The sequence below is a fragment of the Hibiscus syriacus genome, unplaced genomic scaffold, assembly GCF_006381635.1.
Source record: "Hibiscus syriacus cultivar Baekdansim isolate YM2019G1 unplaced genomic scaffold, ASM638163v2 tig00111783_pilon, whole genome shotgun sequence".
Taxonomy (NCBI): Eukaryota; Viridiplantae; Streptophyta; class Magnoliopsida; order Malvales; family Malvaceae; genus Hibiscus; species Hibiscus syriacus.
In genome coordinates, this window is record NW_024063178.1 from 4,473,774 (window position 1) to 4,500,044 (window position 26,271).

Below are 26,271 nucleotides of genomic sequence, written 5' to 3' on the forward strand. Positions count from 1 at the left end.
GACATTTGAATTTTTATCATTCTTATGCTTGCCATAACTTTGAATACAATTCTATTTATTTCAAGTTCAATTTATTTGAGATTCAATTTATTTTTGAAAATTCAATTTATTCTTTTCTATTGAATTAACATAATTTTGAAATAATTTAAAGATTTCTGAATATTACTTTATGTTAATACTTTTAAATACATGGAATACAAAGTAAGCAAATCATCACCATCTTAAAGCCATGAACATCAAGATTGTTACATGGGATGCTACCGACAACAAGGTCGAATCTGCCAAATCTACTCATCAATTGCTCCAACCGATCACCATTCAGTTTTTGCACCTATGTTTTCAAAGATATACTAAGACAGTAGAAGGCGATCTTTGCAGCACTGATTCCAGCAAAAAGAAACAAGACAATGATATCAATGGGAAACATATCTCTATACAGATCCTTGTGTATGGTTGATAAGGAAACCTAGAAGCATTTCCACCTCATCAAGTTCAAGTGGAGCAACTTTATTCCTTCCAACCCATACTAGATTCCATTTTCAGCACTCATCAAGAACACACTTCTGGACACTCGAAGGTGGCTCATTGTCATAAGCTTCAAGAACCTTACAGATCATTTCTGTCAATTTGACACTTCCTGTACATGTTTATAAACAATTCAACTTTGTTCTTAGATTCCAAGAAGGCCATCATTTCTTTGTCAATGGAAAAACATCAGCACATGGAGGAAGCAGAATAAGAGAAACTCTGTTCTTAATTGGCAGAATTATGAATATAGCCCTTTTCAGTGTAGTAGCATGGAAATGTTTCGAATCTACAAATTCTGGCTCTACATCAAATAAGCATTATGATATCCTAGTCCAATCATTGAATTTAGAAGATGAATGTGCTCATAGCATCTTCTGGAAGTGTTCTTTGAGTTATCTGATCTGGTTAGATAGAACCAATCATTGAATTTAGAAGATGAATGTGCTCATAGCATCTTTTGGAAGTGTTCTTTGAGTTATCTGATCTGGTTAGACAGAACCAATCATTGAATTTAGAAGATGAATGTGCTCATAGCATCTTCTGGAAGTGTTCTTTGAGTTATCTGATCTGGTTAGACAGAACCAATCATTGAATTTAGAAGATGAATGTGCTCATAGCATCTTCTGGAAGTGTTCTTTGAGTTATCTGATCTGGTTGGACAGAACCAATTATTGAATTGGGAAGATGAATTTGCTCATAGTAGAAATAAGGAGACTCAATAGCATCTTTTGGAAGTGTTCTTTGAGTTATCTGATCTGGTTTGGTAGGAACTACAGAACCAATCATTGGAATTGAAAGATGAACTGCATGATCGTCTTCATTAAGAAGCTTCTTTTCAAGCTTCCTCTGCTTCTTCCTTTTCAAAAATCATAGCCCAAGTTTCGCCTTTGCTTGTAATTGGGATCATTGCATAATGACTTCCTATCTTTTACCAGAAAAAGTGCATCAGCAGCCTTAGTCATTTGAGCAGCGCATATAAAATCTGTCAACTTTGCAATTGATGAATTTGGACCACATTTCTCCAGGGCTATTAAAGTTTCAGCCCTTGAGAATCCCATTTTTGTCAAGTATAACAGTTATTTCTCCTCATCAGAATCAGAATTCAAGATTTCTCGGTATTAAAAGAACTATCGATATCTGTGAAATCATCTTGAAAGGTCATTTCATAATCAGATGAGTTGTTATCAGAATCAACATGTTGCTTGAATGCAAGCTTTTCAAGAGCCTATACTATTGAGTTTTATTCTCAAGAGGTTTTGTGACATAATATATACATCTACATTTGTCAAAGATGATAGATTCTCTGATTTAAAGAAGGAAGATCTATTGGGTTTTTACAATTGAAGAAATACTCAATTCACCAATCTGAAATCAAATAACTCAACATTCATGCATCATATTTTAAGTGTTTACAAAAATAAGTGCATTTTCATTCATTTTCATCTATGTTGAATTTTTAACAGGAATTTCAAAGATTTTAGCAAAGATTCAAATCTATCATTTGATGGATTATCTTTTCCAGAAGAAGTTCATAATGAGAAGAACTCATCTGAAGAAGGAAGAAGAAGTTCATAATGAGAAGAATTTGTTCAACCTTTTACCTGAATTCATCATTTGATGGATCAGCTTTTCCAGAGAAAGTTCATAATGAGAAGAACTCATCTGAAGAAGGAAGAAGAAGTTCATAATGAGAAGAACTTGTTCAACCTTTTACCTGAATTCATCATTTGATGGATCATCTTTTCCAGAGAAAGTCATAATGAGAAGAATCATCTGAAGAAGGAAGAAGAAGTTCATAATGAGAAGAATTTGTTCAACCTTTTACCTGAATCTATCATTTGATGGATCATCATTTCCAGAGAAAGTTCATAATGAGAAGAACTCATTTGAAGAAGGAAGAAGAAGTTCATAATGAGAAGAACTTGTTCAACCTTTTACCTGAATTCATCATTTGATGGATCAGCTTTTCCAGAGAAAGTTCATAATGAGAAGAACTCATCTGAAGAAGGAAGAAGAAGTTCATAATGAGAAGAATTTGTTCAACCTTTTACCTGAATCTATCATTTGATGGATCATCATTTCCAGAGAAAGTTCATAATGAGAAGAACTCATCTGAAAAATGAAGAAGAAGTTCATAATGAGAAGAATTTGTTCAACCTTTTACTTGAATTCATCATTTGATGGATCAACATTGCCAAGTATAGTTCATAATGAGAAGAACTCGTCATCTGAAGAAGAAAGAAGAAGTTTATAATAAGAACTTGTTCAATAATTCTATCACAGAAGGAGATAGATTAGCATCAGCCTTTCTAGAGAAAGTTCATAATGAGAAGAACTCATCAAAAGCTTATTCAACCTTTTGAATGACTCTATCACAGAAAAAAGGAGATCATCATCCCCAGCAGAAAGTTCATAATGAGAAGAACTCATCTGGAGAGAGAGAAGAATTTATTCAATATCTCCATTATGATCAAAGTGAAGCCAAATGGATAAAAAAATTTATTATCTTTTCATCTTTGCCCTATTCTTGTTAACACAAGAATGAGCAAAGAGGGGCAGCTGAAGATACTAATTTTTTACCCATATTATTATTATTATTATTATTATTATTATTATTATTATTATTATTATTATTATTATTATTATTATTATTATTATTATTATTATCATTATTATTATTAAATATATATTAAATACATATATAAATAATTAATTACAGGCCCAATTACAACTGGACCGGCCCAGTTACAAACAAACCAGAACCGGTCCAGACCAACCAGAAATCCTAAACATTTGGGGGTTTCAGTTAGGGTTTCATAACCCTAATCCCAGCCGCCTCAGCTTGCTGCCGTTGGATCTGGCAAGATCCAACGGTCCAGATGGCTCCAGATGGAAACCCTAGGGTATGATACCCTAGGGACACGCGGCCGCCGCTGCTACTCTCGCCGCCTCCGCCGCTGCCACGTCCCAACCGAAGGCTCCAGAAGCTCCAACGCCAGCCGTCCACGCCATGGCTACGGGGTGAGTCACCACTGGTAGTCCGGTGACTCACCGAAATCCCCTCTTCGGACCGGTCCGATGGCCACACCGGTGGTGGCTATAAAAGCCACCACCCGAACCTGGAAAAAAAAAAGACAGAAAACAGATCCCAGAGAGACAAAACCGAGAAAAAATATATATATATACAAAATACTACCAACGATCTCAGCAGCAAAGAAACAGAAAAGAAGGAAAAAGGAAGAAAAGAAACTTACCGAGGAAGCCCCGACCACCGGATCTCACCGGAACCTTCGAAACACCGAAGGTACTTTTGTAGATTCGCTCTGATTAGGAGCTTTTTAAAGAAAAAGAACACCGGAAACGTCCTTAGGACGTCCCGATCTATTTAATGGTGTAAAAATAAAATTTTCCGGCCACCGGATGCGGTGGCCGGCGATGACAGTCACGGCGGCAGACGGTTGCCGTCCGGTGACCGGCTTCCCTCCGATGAGGGAAGCTAGAGAGAAGCCAGAGCTCTCTCTGCTTGAGAGAGAAAGAAAAAGAATGAAATGAAGGCTGGCCCTTCGGGCCAGCCGTTTTGGACCTTTTATAGGCCTTCCCGAACGACGTCGTTTCGGGAAGGACTATGCGTATAATTAGATAATAGTTAAACCCCGTCCGCCGTCCTCCTAACTTGTAAACTTTACATTTTAGTCACTAAATCGATTTTATAATATTTTTAATTCAGTCTTCGAATTTCAATTTTATTCATTTAGTCCTTTATATTAAATAATATATTTAGGATAAATAACAGATTTAATCCCTTAATTTTAATAAATAATATTTTAATCCCTAGTTTATATTTTTAATTTATTTTATTATAATATCCGAATTTTAGATAATTTTATTTTAATCACTAAATTATTAAATAAGAAAATATCATGATTAATCCCTGTAATTCTAATTAATTATGAATTAGGTTTGTCAATTTTAATTTCACTATATTTTAGTCATTTATTTTAAGTATTTTTTATTGCTTTTAAATATATATTTAGAATTGTATTTTTTTACTTGTTTATATATTTAAATGTTGTTATAAATATATAATAAATAAATATTTATTTTAAATAAATTATTTTAATATTTAGTTTTCAATATCAAAGAACGGTACAGTCTTAATACAACTGGATGTCCTATTCTGATATTTTAAAATTAAACAATATTATTTAAATTAATATTGATCAATATCAAAGAAAAGAGCTGTCTTAAGGCACCTAGAAGTTCTTTTCTGATATTTTTAAATAAATAAATATTTTTTTATATAATTTTGAAATAATAGGATTATAAATTAAATATATTTTTGAATTTTTAAATTTTAATAAATAGAGACAATTTATAATTAAAAAGTACCAATTTTGGGCGTTGTAGGGGTGCTAATCCTTCCCTAAACGTAACCGACCACGAATCCTTTTTATTATTAAAAAGAACGAATTTTTGGTTATAAAACGCAGATCAGTTCATTTTTTTAATTGATGTTTTCTTAAAACTCTTTTAAAAAATAATTTTTAGGTATTCGACTTACCTGATCCAAAAAGTCGATGGCGACTCACAAATTATTTTCAAAAATATTTATTCACATCAATTTCCCCGCCAATTATAATATTTCGTGCCCGGACGAAAACCGGTTACGACAACGTTGATTGGAGGGATCTTACTACGGGATAAATCGAGTAATTTGGCGTACACCCAATATCTTCCGATAATGGAGGATTTCGTTTTATGTCGCCAATATAGTTGGGGTTATGCAATTTTGGCATTTTTGTATCGTGAACTATGTAAGGCGACCGTAGTCGTTAGAGAAAAAACAGAAGTAGCGGGTTGTTTAGTTTTGCTCCAATCATGGGCGTGGTATTGTCTCCTGTTTATGACGCCTATTATATCTGCTCCTATGAAGTTTCCTCTCGTCGCAAGGTAAATTCATATATTTAACATTTTTCATATTTTATAATATTTATTTTAATATTTTGAAAATGACAATAAATTTTGTAATTCTTTTAGATGACGACACCGAATAATCGATACAAAGTTATCGGGCGCAACCAAAGTAGATATTCAGATGAGAATTGATATCGCCGGTAGACATGCGGTAAATTTTCGTATTTTTTTGCATTAACTTTTAAATTGTAATATTAATTATTTAATTATACTAACATAATATTTTTGACAATTTAATTGGATTCTTAATTGTGAGTCAGATATCTAACAATGTCTACCACCAATGTTCTTTGAATGAGCAGACACATGGTGTGTCATAACACCATTGCTCCATTTTGCAATTGTTGAGATCCATGTCGCCAATAGAGTTTTACGACAATTTGGGTTTCACCAACCGATAGAAATGTCAATATATAACATTGATGATTTGCATAAAGTAGATGCGCATGGGAAGCATAACGAAGATTGGCCGATGAAGCATGCTACATTCATATATTATTGGCAAAATAGTCATTTACGATTGCTTAATCGTTCCGAGGTACAACCCGAAGATTTTGATTTCAATGTTTCTCCCTACCTCCAAAATTATGAAGCAAATGGGAAACCATACTTGACAATGCCGGAGGAGCGGTCCGAGTGGAAATAATGAAGGAAAAATATAGGAAAAAATCATCATCTTCATTAACATCTTCATCTTATGCTTCCGTCAATTATTGTCCATCGCAATAAAAGTTATGGTGGATATGGTGCATATCAACCATCGATGGAGAGTCGAGCGGCGTGGGAAGGAAGTGGGTGGGATCAAGTGCCACCTTCACAACAATTTTCCTCAGAACCGGAAGAAAGAGGTCCATGGGATCATCTTCTTCATCACGGACAATCTGAATTTGAGGCAATGACGTCAATGATGGCGTCAAATACCTTGAGTACTCCATCGTTTTCACCCGAAGATGTATATCAAAGTGGTGGAGTAGTGTTCAGAACACCGGAACTGGAAAAAGAGTAAAAATGAAGAAAGTGGACGACCACGACGAAATCGACGAGCACCACGTCATTACCATTCTACCACGCCTCGACATCGGCAAAAATTGCACAAATATAAGTAATAAATTTGTTTATTTAAGTTTTTGTAGTCAATATTTAATTGTATCACAAATTAATTTTTAAGTAATAATTTTTTTAAATTATAATTAAATAAAGTGTATTTTTGCAAAATTATAAAAACCTTAGAATTGTTTAAATTTGTTCTTTCTTTTTTAAATAAACTTTACAATTGTGCAAATTAAGTTGTGGTCGTTTCTAACCGTTTGGGGATGAAAACTCTGCAAAATAAAACTACCTTGATTTTTTGTTTAAAATAACTTTTGCACTTTTATGTTTAAAGAAAAATGCATACAAAATGACCTCTTTAATGCCTTCTATGCTATTAGTTAGGGGGAGTTTATGATTTTTCATGAAAATTAACAATATGTTCAAATTATGCTTAAGTGTATATTTGTTTTCTTGAACATACTTGATTTTCCCAATTAGAGTTGCTATACCACTATTTATGCTTTGAAATTTGTATCCTATGTGTTTTTGTTTCAATTTTTGAACCATTATGTGCACTTAATATCGGTATTGTTCATACAGTACCGATACTGTTCTTGATCAGTATCGATACTATTCATCAAGTACCGATATTGTTATTACAGCCTCGATAGGGTATCGATACTCGATATCGATACCATCTATTTTTTGCCTTGACGTATCGATAATCAAACTGGAGTACCAATACTACATATCGGGTTTAGCTTACAAAACCCTAAAATATCACTCTTTTCCTAACTCTAAAACACTCAGCCGCAACACTCATTACCCTCTCTCAAAATCGCCTCATTGCATCTTTTTGGAGTCGGATTTGCATTGTTTTTCAACTTTCCAGCCTGCTAGCATCATCAAAATCGTGCATTCATCATCAAATTACATCTCAATCCTAATTTTCAAGGTAATTTTTTTAAAACCCTAATTTTTTTCTTTTCAAATTTAGGGCTAGTTTTAGTTAGTTTTTGCTTAAATTAGTGAATGGACTTTACTTATTTTGCATTTTAACACTAGAATATACAATTTTTTTTACTCATATTGAGTTTTGGGATTAATTGAGTGCATACATATGTATTGTCTTTCTTTGCATGTATAATCTTTATTCTGATTCTCATTAAAATGTCTCACAAATGTCCTAAATCCTCCTCCTCTCGTGTTAATCCACCTCCTAACCCTCCGCCAAATCCTCCAATCCAACTGAAATGTCCATAGTAAATTCATGTTTTAATGAACCTAATCGTCGAAATCTATATTCAATATATCTAAACTATTTTGAGTCTTATGCTATTAGGGGTGAGCGTCTCCCCTCTCTTTCAACGATGCAAGAAATGAACTTTAAATACCTACCCCTTCTACAAGCTTGGAAATTTGACAACACTTTCAAAGTTAAACCCGTTGTCTTTCACCAACTAGTTCGCATTTTCCATTTTAATGCGGTTTGCATCCAAAATGAAGCTCGTACACAAACTGAAAGTATTTGTTCCTATCTCTTGGGCGAATACATTACTATTGATTCTAACTCTATTGCCCATGCTTTTGGTCTTGAAAACACCAGGATTGACAATGAGTGAGATATCGTCCCTTCTTCCTTAAAAGTAGGAAAGAACGCTAGTATCCTTGACTTCCACGAGCGATTTCTTCACTTGATTATCACTTGGTGGTTTCGACCATCCAGATGAAAGTACTTGTAACATTCATAACCCGTAAACATCTAAGAATAAGAGCCATATATGTCACATCAAATTGACTAACGATTACTATTCATAGTTACTTAATTTTTTTTTAAACATTCCTAGTTTCAAATTTTTATCAACTATTTTTGTCTACTTGAATTTACATACCATTTAAAACATACTATTTTATTTATTATATAATTTTAGGCATATTAAAATACTGATAAGCTAATCTAGTTAAATTAAACAGTTCTAATTTACTATTACTAACCATTTAATCAAAACTGATAAAGCAGACTGATAACATAAATATACATGCCACTACTAGTCAAAAGAAAATTTAACGATGTCTTACTGATACTGGTATTATAGATGATCTGCACATGATGTTTGGAAGGCTCCTCATAAAAAGTCTGTATCTAAATCAGACCCTATGCATGAAAATCATCACATGCTACGTATAACTTAGTGAGGCAGTAATATTAAAGGTGAGAACAAATAAATAAAGTATCAATATATATATATATATATATATATATATTTATTTAAAATCAAATAAACAAACTTTTTGAATTTCAAACTGGATATCTCATGTTGAACTTTATCAGAAACCTGAAAAGAATCATATGATGATTTTTACAAAATCATAATGAACCAGATCAGACAGAATAATCAGCTTATATTCTTTTGTAATCAGACACTTTTCAGAACTTTCGTATTTCATTTTTATAGCCTAAAGTATATTTTAAGAGAATATAAGGTACATGAGTCAAATAAGTGTGCGCAATACAGATCTCAGATCATCAGAGTCGGAACAGATAAACACACACAGTGCTATCACATCGGAAATAACAATATGCACACAAAGTGCATTCAAATTAGAATATATATATACTAGTGTACACTCCAGTGTATATTAGAATCAGAACAAATAATCACTCCACCTCATAGCATGCCAATTGTACCTTTAACTCTCAATATAACATACAGTGAGCTTTTAGTTCATTTCGTAATCATTTGATAAAAACCATATCAGAATCAGAAATATATTTAATTCACATTCGTAAAACATGACATGGGTAATTTATACCCAAAATAATTCAAATAACATTTCTAAAATCATCGCGAAAATATTTCATCATTAACAATAAAAATCTTTCTTTAAAATCATTATAAAAAAGGATTCATTCGAATACATTTTTTAGAAAATATCATATAAAAACATATTGGGTAATTTCATACCCAAAATAATCATAAATCCTTTATATGTCATTATGGAAATATTCAATGATTTAAATAAAACCATACTTTTAAAAGATAATATGAGGTTGACTTATCGCAAGTCTTCCTCAATCAAAATAATTAAATAAATAAACTGCACTCACCTTTGCCTCACTACAGACCTTGTATATAATAATCCTAGTCATGAGCTTTGTCCTTTCCTTTCGAATCGTTGCTAGATTTATCATAGTCTGACAATATCAAATTATAACACAAAAATTGTTCGAACTACATATTAGTATCGTACTAATATAAGCTGATTTTTATATTCGAAAATCTACAAAATAAAAATCGATATCAAACTAAATCATATTTCTATTATAATTTCCAACTTTTGAAATACTCTTCCAAATCCATGAATATTTATTTTCATCTTTAACCCTTCATCTTTGCTAAATTACACAAATAAGCAACAAATTGTGAATTCTTTTTAGAATTCACCTCAACCTTTCCATGTAATTCATAATGGTCCTTCACCATTATGATAATTGTACATTAATTACTAAAATTCTAGCACTTGAATAAAATACCCAAATCAATTCTTCAATATTCAAAACATTATAAATTTCAACCCAAACTTTCCTAAAGTTTCATTTGTCAACACTTAACTTTGTAAATTTTTAATTCAACCTCAACTCAATATTTAATTCAAAATTCAGCATACTAATAAATTTTCAGCATTCAATAATCTACTCAAATAATACTTCTTCATTTAAGAACTTGCAAACAAGTCCCCAAAGTTTTGGAACCTTTCGAATTCCACCATCTAACCATTAAAATGAATTCTTTTAGAATTATTCTCAACATTTCCAATTTATTCAAAATGGTCTATTTCCATTTAAATTCAATTCCAAGCATCCAAAAATATACTCAAATATTTAAACATTACTCTTCAGCTTCTAATACATTTCCATTTAAATTCTAAAATGTTCATATTCATACAACTCGTACTACCTTTAAAGAATCAGTATTCTGTATTGATATACACACTGGAATTTAATTTTGTTTCTTCCGTTGAAAACTAGACTCAAATAAGAATCTATCCATGTAAATAAATCCTTCTAGTTCATTCTATACAATTTATGGTTAACTTTCAAAGTTGACCGACATAATCTGTTTTGTGCAGAATCTGTTGTCTCGTTTTTCTGACCTTTCATAGGTTAAAAATTCATATTTTTTGTATATACCTTGAAATTGATCCCCGTTTGTTTAAAAAAAACTAGATTGATATAATAACACAAATATATAAAAAAATACTTCCAAATCATTTTTATAGAATTTCTGGTGAATTTTCAAACTCACTGTCAGATTCAAAATCTAAATTGTTTTCATTAATTTGCATCCTCAGATTCTTCATCAATTCTTACAACACTTCTAATATCAAGAATCGATCTTCAATCATAAAAAAAATCACACTTCTCCTTCATCAAAATCTTACCAACTTGAGCATGAAACATGAAGATTTTTATGCCAAATGAAAGAGAATTTCATGTTGGTTATTTTATCCTTAATAACCTAACTTAAAATTCTAATAAAAATGGACCAAAAATTAAAAACAAAGTTTCTCACCTTATTCATGGAGTCTCACGGCAGCAAGGAGGATGAAGAAACTGAAATTTTCTTCAATTTACTAGAACTTATCCCATAATACATATGTCATTATCTAATATAAATAAATTTTAAATTCATTTAATCCACTTTACCATGTTGCCCTTAATAAAACTTAACAATTTAATCCATGCCACTCCATGACATCATCCCTTACATCATCAAATCCATAAAGAAAATATCTTAATTCTGATTTTATACTTTTATCCTTGAAATTTTTTGAAAATTGCAATTTAGTCACCTAATTCCAAAATTTTAGCTTAACATGGAAAATCGACCTTAATTCCATTGATCCATGTTAAATTTCACTTTTATAAAATATATAAATAATACTTCCAACCTTTATCTATCATCCTTCACATTTTCGTGAAATTTTGATTCGATCTGATTATCTGATTTCAATACCAAACTTTACTGCTTTATAACTTTTAACACAAATCTCATACCAAAAATATGATTTCCATTAAAATATTTTTTCCAAACCGTTCATTTAAAAATATATAAATTTTAAAAATTACAATTTTGGTCCCTATACTTTTCAATGTTTATACTTTAGCTACTAAACTTTCAAAACTTACATTTTAGTCACTGGTCAAATTTTAGGGTATTACAGTACTTCTCTTTCCGAAGTATCGATATTTGGTGGATCCATTGTTTTCAAAACAATAAAAGAATTAATCTTGCTCAAATAATCTTTGGTGAACTAGTGGACACCGTGAACCATATTCCCTCTAAGAGAGTCGAGTCTTTGGTTTATGGTTGTCTTCTTAGTATTTTCTTTATAAAAGTCGACCTAGATGTTACCATCCCCTTGGGTACCCCAATAGATTTTACCTCTCTCTGCAAGTCAGGATGGACTCAAGTTGGGACAAATTGGGAACAGACACCTAAAAAGACGCCCGGTGCTAGTTCTTCTCGAGCGGCTCCAGCTTCGGCTCCTCCTCAGGCCGATGATGTTTTACAAGATGTTGACGATCCTGTAAATCACATCCCTGACGAGCCTCCGAGTTCTAGTAATGATATGCCTCCCTATTTTCAATCTCTGATGGAGACTTTAGTTCTAAGGTTTGCATCTATGGAGTCTCATTTTACTGCCTTGGGGACTCAACTGACTGAGCTGCAACGCGACACCCTAGCTCGATTCAACGTCGTGACGGATAGGCTCGATGCTCTTTCACAAGACGTTGCCTCTTTCCATGCACCTCGTTCGGATCCCGATCCTCCATCGGATGATTGATCATGCTACTGCTTTGCTAGTTGTTCTTTGTTGGTGTTTCAAATGTCATACTTTAAACTTTCAATTTCCTTGAATTTCTTCGCATTTGATATTTTGGATTTGACTATACTATTATGTTTTGGATGATCGGATTTATATTTATCATATTTCGCATATTTTTATTACCATGTTACCTCTTATTATGTTTATGACCATACCCACTATATTTTGGATATTATTGATGTTGACTAACCTATTTTGGCACATTTGTTCTTCACAACTATATTTTATATCTTGTTTATTCTTATTGAGTCTTTTTGATTTAACAAAAAGGGGGAGATTATTGAAAACACTTTGATATACCAAACAAAATTGTTAATCAGTTTTACAAATTTTAAGATTATATTAGATTTAATCATTCGAACATATATAATTATTCTTTAAAGTTAAAACCTCAATTTTTACTCCTCACACTACTAAAAATTTGAGTCATATACTGGAAAAGTTTTTGAAATAATTTTTATTAAGGTTTTCGAACTTTAATCTAGTTAAAAATGATTTTTAAATATAGTAGTAGCGATACTGCAATAACAGTATCGATATTGTTACAGTAGTTTCAATACATATATCGATACTGAAACCCAAAATAATGAAGTAGTACTGATACTGATGAGGCAGTACCGATACTATCACAATAGAATGTTAAAATGGAACCGATACTGTCAAAACAGAATACTAAAATGGTATCGATAGCATATATGATATCGATACTACTTAGAGTAGTAGTACCAATGCTCTGAGTTATAGTACCGATACTACTCCTTTAGTTTTGAGTCAGTGAAATTTCAGTATACTGAAATGGTACCGATACTATGTACTTATAAAATTTCCATTGAAATTTTAAAAAAAAAATTCAATGGTTTAACAACGGTCAATCCAATGGTAAAATATTTGAAAATTATACCCGTTGGAACTCGTCATACCGGCGTGACGAGTTTCATGGCATTAAAATATTATTTTTTAATTTTCTTTTAAAAAATTATTTTTTTTATTGTGTGACGAGTCCCTCAAGAATTTTTTTTTTAATCAGGTTATGGGGTCTACTTGACATGGCCTATTAAAAAATTATATCACATAGGAACTGTTCAATTCACTGTAGATCCCAAATTAAATGTTTGGGTGACCTATGAGCTAAATATTTTTCTCGGTTCCGTAATGTGTCATCTTCCTCAAAAGATTCTAATCTACGAATATGTGCCCAACAAGAGCCTGGACTACTTTGTTTTCGGTATTTTCTCACATACTTTGCCAAGACCTTTGAATTTCAAGAGACCGCTTTTCTAAACACAAATGCTTGTTTTCGTTATAGATCTTGAAAAACAAGGACAACTGGACTTGTCGAGACGGTACAAGATAATAGGAGGGATTGCTCGTGGTATGCTTTATCTGCATGTGGATTATCGGCTTCGAATCATCCACAGTGATCTCAAGGCCAGCAATATTTTGTTAGACGGAGACATGAACCCCAAGATATCGGATTTCGGCATGGCGAGGATTTTCAGAGTCGATCAAACTCAAGGAACCAGCAGAAGAGTTGTCGGAACCTAGTAAGATGTTGCATTGCATTTTTTGCCCTAATGGTTGAAAGGACCAATACCTTTATTACAGTGATATATGTTACTGGTTGGACAGCGGCTACATGTCACCGGAATATGCAATGCACGGACAATTCTCGGTGAAATCAGATAGCTTCGGTGTTTTAATTCTGGAAATCATAAGTGGCCAAAGGAACAGTAATTTCTATCAAACAGATGGTGCTGAGGACCTCATTAGCTACGTGAGTATTAATAACTCATTGAACCTTTGGTGAACCAATGCAGGCTTGGAAGCTATGGAAGGATGAGAATCCCCTGGAATTGTTAAACCCAGTTCTTAGGGACAATTACGCTAAAAACGAAGTCATTAGATGTATTCAACTCGGGTTATTGTGTGTTCAAGAAGATCCGGCCGATAGGCCGACGATGGCGACTGTTGGTCTCATGCTTAACTGTTACTCTGTCACACTACCAATGCCTAAAGAACCGGCATTTGTGCTTCACAGTAGAACAGATGGGAGGATGCCATATAAAGGGCTTGAATCTACCACTCAGATCAATTCCATTGTCCATCAATGACGCATCTTTTCCTGAATTGGAGCCTCGGTAAATAACTATCTGCCAATGTTAAATAAGCTTTCGTTTTCCCAATGTACGATTATGATTTCTAGTTGTAATTTTGCAGCAGAATTTGTGATATTTTATGAATTCCTAAATCATGAACTTCAAGGTTTGTTATTAAAATAAAGATGCTTTCTTAGAACCAAACTCTAATGAAAATGCTACATCAATCACTGTAAGCGCTAGATTAAATAATTAACTCAACATTTAACTTAACTTACCTGACTAATTATTTTAACATTTTCAAAGATTTCATACCCATATTACAAATTCGCATGCTACAAGAATTAGGTCATCATCATTAACCTGAAGTAGGATCCACCATTTTTAATCATATAACACGTTTGACGTTAAGGGTCTATTTGTTTCATGTAAAATATTTTTCTAAAAATAGTTCAATAAGATGATAAAAATAAAACTCGAATTCTAAAAAAAAAAGGGGAAAAGTACATACAAAATGACTTCAAATAAACGGATGCGCACTGTCGAAATGATTTTTTGACTGTCTACACGCACGATATGGTTCGAATAAAATATTCATCGTATGAACGTTTATATTCGATCCGATATGAGAAAATATCAGACCCGGCCATCATCATATGAACGTTTTCAGGAGATCATGGAAAGCTTATGAATTATAAAAGGCCATCATCATATAAACGTTTGCAGGAGCTCATGGAAAGCTTGTGAAAAGGCCAGCATCATATAAACGTTTGCCGTCTAACCCGGCCTGCATGTTACTTTTGCATTATAAAAATGGAGAAATTATTTTATGGTCTCAGCTCACCACGTCATCCATCATCCTAATAAATGAAAATCATAAATTTTAAAATAACTTTTAAATAATTGTCCACTTTTTATTTATAAGTACGAAGGAGGTGAAGATTTATCTTGAAAAAAAAGAGAAGGGAAATTATTATTAGTTGAGACCACGAATGACATGATGAACCGAAAATATCTAATATTTTTTTCATTAAAATGAGAATGGAGTGAAAAATATTAACCAATAATCAATCCACAAATTATGAAAACATTTTCTATAATGCCCACTATTTAAAGGCAGTCATAGAAGTCAGATAAAAATGATTCCCCTTGAGTTTTTCAACATCCACATTACTGCCCTAAAAATGGAAGTGGGCATATTTATTTCGTGCCATAATATCTGTTAAGAAGAGTTAGCTTTTGGATGAAAATACAAAATTTAATTTACCCGAGGGGTTTAATACATTATCATTGGAGAGACTTTTCACAATTTTACATTATGTTTTGAATATTATGAGTCGGGATTCTGAGATAATTATTTTTTATGTTTATCAGAAAACAATAAAATATTTGATGTCATTGTTAAACTGGCGTGTTGAATGATTTTTATAATAGGTAGAATATGACTACTATCATTCTATTCCAACTGAAGATTTCCTTTTTAAGAAGAAAAATAGGATTTTTGTACATTATGTAGTGACATTTAGGCCCCCAGTAATTCAAGATCCCTTGCTAAATTTGTTGTTATAAAAATAATAAGGTTAAATAAAAACTATCAATTGGTCTAATGGAATAAAGCACTAGATCTCTTAAATAAGATCAGGGTTTTGAACCCTTATGTTTGCAAATAGAGCAAATTAAGTTAGAAGGGATTGTCCTTGCCTTTGCAGTGCCCGATCTGGATCAGTTTAATTATATTTATTTTCCACCAATTAGATGGGGATACGTCATGGTGACACATATCACCATCTAATTAAGCAAAAACAAAGCAAAACAAATTAGGATCAGTTCAATTATATTTTGTATCATAGTGTATAAATATTTAACTTAAATTTATAATATTTTATATACATTAACTTTAAAAAATTATATTAACTTATTAAATATATTTTATTATTAACGTAATTTAAAAATATTTTTATTTTAATTTAAAAACATATATTAGGTAAAATATTTTGAAGTTAAGATAAGAATAAAATATATTTAATAATTTAAAATAATAATATAATATATTTAATAAATTAAAATAAAATATATACTTTAAAAAGTTAAAATAATAATAATATATACTTTTTTTCAAAATTTAGATAAGAATAAAATATATTTAACTATTTGAAATAATATTATAATATATTTAGTAAATTAAGATAAAATATATACTTTGAAAAGTTGAAACAATAATAAAATATATTTTTCAAAGTTTCAATAAGAATAAAATATATACTTTTAAATTAAAATAAATATAAAATATTTTTATATTAAGTTAATAATAAAATACATTTAATAAGTTAATATAAAAAATATTTCTTAAAATTAATATATAAAAAATATTATAAATTTAAGTTAAGTATTTATACACTAAGATACAAAATATATACATCATATTGTCTATTTTTAACCAAGCATTGGTCTTTGCTAAATGGATGTGTACGTCCTTTTTCCCAAGAGACCCATGTTCAAATGCATTTAGTCTTAATTTGTTTTGCTTTATTTTCTTTTAACAAGAGGATAGCATGTGTCACTTTCTAATTAATGGAAAATAAATATATTAAATTAAAATAAAATTAATCTTTTAATTGAATGGTGACATGTGATGTTATTCTATTAAAATTTAAATTTATTTTAATTTAATAAAAATATGACTAAGTTTAGAGAATACATAAATAAAATAAATCAATTGTGTGATTATAACAAAATATCACGTCACATAATATAATTAATTGTTAATGGCAATTAATCTGATAACTACATCTCAATTAAATAAAAATAAAAACGATTATATCTTAATTAAATAAAAAAAAGTAACTATTTATTATATTTTTAAAAATTAGTGAATAAAAATGAACAAAATATAAGTATAAGTGATTAATCATATAGTTATCACAAATAATAATAAAACAACGTATTTTTCTAGCAATTTCAGCTAGTGGGGAGGCTTCCCATCAGCATTTGCCACATTACCACACCAAATTTGGCCAACACCTAACCCATAGTCTCTCTCTTTAAATTTCGTGCGCTCATTTCTTTTCCACACCTTTTTTCCATCATTTGACTATAATCAATAAATACAAGAGTGGTCCATTGAACCAAAATTTAAAACTGAAATAATAAAGGATTTGAAAATCTTTTATAAAAATAATTGTCACTAAAGTCAACATTTGTAATAATTAATCAATTAAAAAAATTAAATATTAATAATTGCAAAAATAATTGAGAACAACATAGCATAGAATCTCATTTTCTGCCTTGAGTAGAGCTGATGAATCTTAGTTATCACTTCAACTTTGTAACCTTGGTGGAACAAGGAATATCCTTGATGAATTATTAAGACAAGAGACCAAAAACCTAAGTAGGACAAGGAATATCCTTTATGAATTATTAAGAAAAGAGACCCAAATCCTATAAGGTTGTCATCGGAATCTTGTTGTTTTGAAATTTTCTGCTGTAAACACTTATTTTTGTTCAGGGTCTTTATTATATAATATCGTATATATAATAATTTCAAATATAGTTTTAAAAAAAACATATAGTTTTTGGAAGCTTATTTAAAAAAACATATAATATATGGTTTTTAAAACGGTTTTGAAAATATATAGTTTTTAAAATAATTTTAAAAATGTATAAATATATAGTTTTTTTAAATAGTTTTCGAAAACATATAATATATAGTTTTTTAAAACGATTTTTGAAAACATATAGTCTATAGTTTTTTAAAAAAGGTTTTGAAAACATATAGTATATAGCTTTTAAAATAATTTTAAAAAATGTATAATATATAGTTTTTAAAATATTTTTGAAAACGTATATAATATACTTTTTTTGAAAATATAATATATGGTTTTGAAAATATAATATATTATATAGTTTTAAATAGATTATTATTATTATTATTATTATTATTATTATTATTTATTTTCTTTTTTATTTATTTTATTTTTCCCTCGTTTTTCAGGTTCGAATAGTCCAAGTTCGGGTTCAATCCGATCTAGAATGCAACCCAACCGAGCCAGCATGCCTGACCCAGCAAGCCAGCCCGGTTAGGAGGCCTGACCTAGTCCAGTAGATTAGGGTTTTATCTTTAAGAAGCGACGTTGCATGGTGTAGTAAGGACCACGAACTGGCAAGGCATCACTGAGAATCCCGAGCCAGTTTTCGGTGACTAACCGACCGTGATTTTTGACATCATAAATCACAGCAAAATCAGAGCAAACGAGAACCTCATCTCTACAACACTCGACAAAGAGGTAAACACATCCCCAAAATCTAAGCAAATCAAAAAAGAAGGGAACAACCCCATATTTTTCAGTCGAATAACCACCGGTGAACGGCTATATAAGCCCCTGCAAGTCGAACAAGAAAGGACGAAGAAATTGAAACTACACAACAACACAATCAACCAAAAACCACATTCGAAAGCAACAAAGAAAGTAAAAAAAATTAGCGCGTGCGATGGTGTTGGCTCGAGAGAAGATGAGTCGTCGAAAAGTGAAGAGATGTCGGTTTCAAGGTAAAACATCGAAACTTTGGGCGTAGATCTATGCTTTTCGAGGTTTTTTTGCGAGATTTTGGCCCCGGATTCAGTCTCAGTGGGTTGAGGAGAGTATTTTAGGCGAGTTTGGTTTTGACGGCCACGGTGGTGGCGGTCGGAGCGGCGGTCGATGACAGCCGGTACAGTGGGGGCATCGCTGGAGTGTGGCTGACCCATGGCTAGTTGGGGGAAGGGTTGAGATAGTTGAGAGAATTTGGGGTAGTTGATTTTTGAAGTTGTGTGAAAATGATTTGGTGTTTTAAGGGGTATTTATAGGGAGACATTGGTGTAATTACAAGATAGTTTCATTATTTTCGCAGTACCTCTAACTTTGATGTGTAATTCATTTTGGTTACCTATTTCAATTCTTCCTCTGAATTTTCAAATAATTCAATTTAATCCTTCATTATATTTATTATATTTCACGATTTAGTCCCCTAAACTTCTATTTTTTTGCAACTCATTTTATAGTATTAATTAGATCCATAAATTTTATTTTAGTTTAATTTGATCCTTTAATTTTTATCTATTTATTTATTTATTTTTCTGTTTTAGTGTTTTTATTAACTTTTTTCCTTTCTTTAAACATTTTTTCTTTTCATTTTTCCTATTTTCATTTCTTTCAAAATTCAACATTTTTTGTTTTATTTTATTCATTTTTTAATTTTAACATTTTCTTAAAAAAATTTCTTTTCGCTTTTAATATTGTTCTATTCAACTCTTTTTTATTTATATATTTATTTCATTATTTAATATTTGTTTTGACTTTTTAGGGATAATTTTAACCAATCAAAGGTAATTAATTCGAATTGAATCTTTAAATTTCAATTTAACTTTTAATTTTCACAATTAAGATGACCGAGAAATTAAATTGGTACCAAAAGGGCAGTACAAGGGTATTAATCCTTCCTTTACTGTAATCGACTCCCAAATCTGACATATTTCTGGTAAAACGCAGATCAGGTAAGATGGTAAATTAATGTGTCCGATCAACCTAATTTTCTTTTAAAAAAATGATTAGTGGCGGCTCTAACATGCTTTATTTAAGTCGAAGTTCAATTTCGGGCTCACCCGAAGGACGATTATGACACCTTGGCGACTCTGCTGAGGACCAGGTAAGTGAGTCAGGCTAAAATTAATTTTCGGTTGTCTTCTTAAGCGAAAATTATAAGTTCAAATTTTAATTTATTTATTCGATCCTTATTATTTATCTTTGATTATTTTTCAAATAAATAGTTGTACTGACGTTTTTTCAATAATTTCAGTTTTAAAAAAAAAATCATCTCAGGCTCTATACCCGAGCTCCAAACCCTTTTATAAATAGAGGCGAAAGCGACGCCTTCGTGGGAATTTATTCTCCGTATAGGCCTAGCAAGTAACCTTCAGGATTTATATATATCTTATGTCTTCGTGTGAATTTATTCTCCATATAGACATAAGGGAATATGTCCTCTCGAGTTTAACTCGGTCCACATAAGCTTGTAATGGGCTTAGGACTGAGGGTCTGACAAGCCCAAGGGGGCACCAGCAAGGAGAACTTGAGTACCTTTTTTAGAACCTAACAGGGAGACTACAGGGAATTAGAGCCCACCCCGAAACTCTATTTCAAAACCTAGGATGCTTGAGTTATTTCATGTTTTATTCACCATTCAAAGCATGCGAACTAGAAAAATATGCGGTTAGGACTTGCTCAAAATTAAATTAGCATGCGGGATAGAAATGTAAGAATTAAAGCATGTGAGTTAGATATCATGTGGGGTAGGATTCTTATTATTTTTACTTTTAGTTTTATTTTGATTATTATCTTACTGACTTGTTTCCCTTTCTTTTTTGTTCTCTTTTATTTTATCGTTTGCATCATTCAAAAGAGGTGTTGATCCGCAAAGAGTGTTTGTTAAACAAAAAAAAAATTTGCATTAATGGACAAAGGGGTTGTAATGCAAGAGGTGAAAAACGCAGAGGTCCGACTATGGTCAGAGAAGACTCAGAATGAAAAGGGAGATAGTCTGCAAGGCAACTTTGTGTCAAATCTAGTTGGTTATGTAACAAGACTCAGAGGTATTTGGGACAGCTGGAAAAGTAACAAGAAACAGAGATTCTGTCGGCAGTATGATGGTATCGCACTTCTACTCCATGTCAATATTGATGAGCCCCTAATTCGAGCCTTAGTGTAATTTTAGAATCCATATTACAGTTGTTTCACATTCAATCAAGAAGATATGGTGCCCACAATTGAAGAATATATTACTTTGATGCATTGTAAGGAATCAGAGTAGATCGGGTTTACACCAAGTACATCAAAAGTCAGCCTTTTAAGAATGTGTTGGAAAAAGTTGCAGGGGTAGATGAAAAGTGGGTAATTGACTAAATTCAGCACAAAGGTAAAGGATAAGGAATTGTTTGGACCCACTTCAAGCAATTAATGAAGGAATATACTACTTCATTGTATTGTGAAGGAAACAGAATGGACCGGGTCTACACCAAGTACATCAAAAGTCAGCCTTTTAAGAATGGGTTGGCAAAAGTTGCAGGGGTAGATGAAAAGTGGGTAATTGACCAGATTCAGCACAAAGGTAAAGGAGAAGGAATTGCTTAGACCCACATCAAGCAATTAATGAAGAATCATCCTGATGAAAGGGAGGTGATTGATCTCTTCGCATTGGGTATCTACAGCTTAGTTATTTTCCCAAAAAGCTTGGGATACATTGAGGCGGTTGTGGTGGAACTATTCAAACAACTTCCAAAGTGAGTGAACCAGTACCTACAATATTAAATGAAACTTTCCTTTCACTCAACCATTGCAGAAAGAATGGCGGAAGAAGATTTATAGGATGCACACAGCTTCTTCAGGTCTGGATCTATAGTCACTTCTGGAAGACTGACGGGATTTCTTACCGCCAATTCAGTACCACTTACTCTATTTTGGGGGAATTCCTCACACTGAAATGGTAAGAAGACATCCCAAAAGAGAAATGGTTGAATGTTTTCACGCATCTTCAGGATAAGGACATTGTCTTGAGAGCCCCTTGGTTGACCCATAGTGACATCATTTATCGGTGTGGAGACTCAGAAACCATAAAGTTACTTGGATTATGGGGTGGAGTCGGATATTCTCCACTTTTGGCACTTCAGCAGTATGGGGCACGCCAGTTTGTCCAAACTACACATGGAATATTTGGTTCGAAATTCGCATACCATGAGGATAATTACAAGAAAAGGGTCAAAGATGTAGTTGAGTCATGGAAAAAGATGTTTTATATGGATGTCGTAGCTGCTAAAGACATGCTTACTCCAAACTATTTAGAATGACGGAAGTTAAGAAAGAACGACATCAATCCTATGCAGAGCATAAAGATACTCTGACCATGGAAAAGTGTCTTAAACCAGTTCCCTCCGAACTAGAGATAGCATAGAAAGAATTCGAAACTGAAAATGATGAGCTAAAACGAAGGATAAGGGAACTCGAGGCTGAAAGATTCCAATGGAAGTTAGATGCTTATACTCATAAAGATCGGGCACACATATTAGAAAAAGAACAAAAGAAAATCTACTTTGAGCTAGAAGATTTGAGAAAGATGTATCAAGAACAAGTTCAGAATAATTCCAGCCTGACAAGATCTTCTGAATACTAGAAAAGTGAAGCCAGCAGACTGAAAAGGAAGTTCGAAGGACAAGATGAAAGAGAGACCTTGAAAGAATAGCTAAAAACTTCCCAAAGACGTTTGTTAGACAGCCAACACCAGAACAAACTTCTAAAGACCAAGGTGGCTGATCTAGAGAAGTCTCTTCAAAGACAGCAAGAACATGATGGAAAAACCATAGCTGAGTTAGAGGCCATTGTGGACGGGTTCAAGAAACAAGCAAGTGAGCTTCAGATAGTTCCCTTTGATGGAGGATTTCAATTGTGTTTTCGTTGGGATCAGGCTTAGCAAAGAGTAAAAGCCATAGACATGGTCATTCGAGACTTCTTAGAACAAGTGCAGAAAGCGGCACATCACTTGTACGGTTTGGTGAGAAAAGTCAGAGTGGTCCGAAAAGGTATTCAGGCGATGATAGATGAAGGAAGAAGACTTGTCAAGGGTCTATATGACTTAGTCAGAATTTACCTTTGAGATGTTTTTTTCTTTTAAGAAATAACATTTTTTCCCAATAAAGATTATTTATAATAACATACACATTTTTGGATTAATGCCTCGAAAATTTCTTGCATCGTGCATTTTCACATACTTTTCATTTGTTATTTTTTCTTTATTTCTTTACATTCATATTAACTAATATAAAATGTCTCATAAAAAAAGGAACAAACACTGGACATACCAACTCAGGCATTGGACACACCTCATCCTCATAATACCCGTTCAAAGAAGAAGAAAATGGAAACAAAGATTGCTCAACTCGAGGAAAATATGCTAAGGTTACAAAGGGAGATGGAAGAGAAAATAAGTTAGAATAATCAAAGAACCCTGAAATCGATCACTAAAAGCCAAGAGTCTTTGGTTGATCAAATCGTCGCAAAATTATCTGCTTTGAATCAAGCAAGTACCCCTGGGGTAGGGGTATCTGAAGGAATAATTGTGCCACCTATCCCGCATGTGGTTTTCTCCCCAGAAATCCTACCAGGACTTCAAGGGGACTCATCCGCTACGAAAGCACAAGCCTCGTCTACTATAAAAGTACAGACTGTTGTATCCAATCCTTATAATAATCCGGATGACTACCATATACCAGATTTTGACGAAGATGACAAGGCAAAGAAAATGGAATAAAAAATCAAGCAATCGGAAGATCAAATGAAAACAGTTAAGGGGACATCGACTATTATGGAGTTGATGCCTTGGAATTGAGCCTAGACCCAAATTTGATTCTTCCTCTGAAATTTAAAGTCCCAGACTTCGAAAAGTTTGATTGGAGCAGCTTCCCATCAACTCACATTACCATGTGCTATCGAAAGATGACGGGATACGTAAGAAATGACCAACTCTTGACTTACTGTTTCTAGGAGAGTCTGTCTGGTTCAACCATCTGGTGGTATAACTAATTAAACAAGTCCCATATCAAGACTTGGAAATATCTAGCCAAGACATTCGTGGAACAATACAAACATTTAAACGATATGAAACCTGATCGAGTTATGCTACAAAGTATGGAGAAGAAGCATAACGAAAGTTTCAGACAATATGTACAGTGATGGAGGGATTTAGCTGTGCAAGTTCATCCACCTTTGGATGAGAAGGAAACCAGGAAGCACTTTATGCAAATACTGAAGGCTCCTTACTTCGGGCACCTGGTTGCAATCACATCTGGAAATTTTTCTGACTTGGTTATGGCCAGGGAGATGATAGAAATAACCATAAAGTAAGGCAAGATTGAAGGGGAGACCAGCAAGAAACCTCCTATGAATAAGAGGGATAGAGATGTAAACAACATCAACAACTACAACACCAACAAAGGTGTTACAATCTCTAACCCAAAATCAACTGCAGTTGTACCGTCAGGTACTTCTAGACAAGATTCAAGGGAACCCAGGAAAGAAATAGAAAAAGAACATTTTGATCATATTACCATAACTTACAAAGAACTTTATCAGTAACTCTTTGACACTCATATAGTGTCACTATATTCGGTGGAACCTATGAAACCCCTATACCCCATGTGGTATGATGAAAAGGCTAATTGTGAATATCATGGCGGTATTCAAGGCACACTATTGAGAACTGCCTCGTATTCAATAGGATCATGTAGAGAATGCGCAACAAGAATTGGATCCATTTCAATAACTCTGGAACAACGAATGTTGCACAGAATCATTTGCCTAACCACCAAGAAAGCAGGATTAATATAATTTTTAAGGAGAGGAGCAAGAGGGTCAAAACAAGTGTTGCTGAAATAAATCTGCCCTAACTTGGGTATGGAGACAGATGGTGAAATTAGGATTTCTTGCACCACGTTCCGGCACACCAAAATATAAATATGGTAGCAACTGTTGTTACCACAATGAAGAAGGACATGATGTGCAGGATTGCTCAGAGTAGAGCTTTGATCAAACTCATGATGGATATGAAGGAGCTGGAATTCTATGAAGAAGATACTGGACACTCCAGAAGCTGATATTTGTGCGACTGAAGATTCATCCGAAAGAAGATATGGCACGGGTCATTCTTTATTAATCACCCCTAAGGTATAACAGATAGAAAAGGCACCAATAAAGGTGGTGATCACTTCACCTAGACCTTTTCCATACAAGGACAACAAGAAAGTGCATTGGAAGTACAAATGTCAAGTAAGCACTTTAAATGAAAATGACAATGAAGTGGGGCATACCGTGGGGAAATACTACTCCTAAGAGGCTAAATCACCCCAGAGACCACTTGAACCATTCAAAGGGGACGTGTTGGCAATAAATGAGCCAATAAAGGAAGAAGAAGTTATAGAGTTTATTATATTTATAAAACACAGTGAGTATAGTATCATGAAATAATTACATAGTCTGTCAGCACGTAATTCAATATTGACACTGCTGCTATGTTCAGAGGCACACAGGGAGACACTTCTGAATGTCTTAAATCAGACATTTGTGCCACAAGACATACTAGTCAGCAAAATGGATAGACTGGTTAACAACATCCAAGCTGATAATCTCATCTCATTTTTTGATGATGAGATTTCGCCTGAGGGAAGAAGTCAAGCTAAGGAATTACACATCACCACTCATTGCAAGGGGCACGCCTTATCTAGTGTGTTAATCGACAATGGATCTACCCTTAATGTGATACCTTTGGTTATTGATAACTCCATAAAAATGGCATATTTGAGACCTTTTCACTTAAGTTATTGACTATCTAAGTGCCCATTTAGGATCATATAGATGCATTTAGGAGCATATGGTTACATGTGGTGGAATTATATTTGTCGTGACATTTTATTTTGTAATCAGTGTTGCTTTATGGGAAAGGTGTTTGTTTGGTGATGTGTATAATTTGGGAGCAGGGAAAAAAAAGGGAAATACTGGGATATAAGGAAACTGCTGAGTAGAATGCAAATATCGAACCATTTGGAATTTTAAGAGCGAACAAAATGAAAAAAGATATATTTAGAGCCAACTGTCCCTATCCTCACGTGATCTTTACGCGTGAGGAGACCTCTTCCTAGAGGAGACCTCTTCCTAGAGGGGACCATGCCCTG

General features: G+C 32.8%; 1 long non-coding RNA gene and 1 pseudogene across 1 annotated transcript; both read left to right on the plus strand.

Moving 5' to 3' along the window:
- The window catches only part of LOC120170571, a 29,711-nt pseudogene extending 15,143 nt beyond the window's left edge, over window positions 1-14,568 (plus strand).
- Window positions 5,210-6,588, plus strand: LOC120170572. Its single transcript, XR_005520790.1, has 3 exons — window positions 5,210-5,478; window positions 5,566-5,653; window positions 5,763-6,588. It is a non-coding gene; the product is annotated as an uncharacterized LOC120170572 (long non-coding RNA).
- Window positions 14,569-26,271: the final 11,703 nt, after the last annotated feature.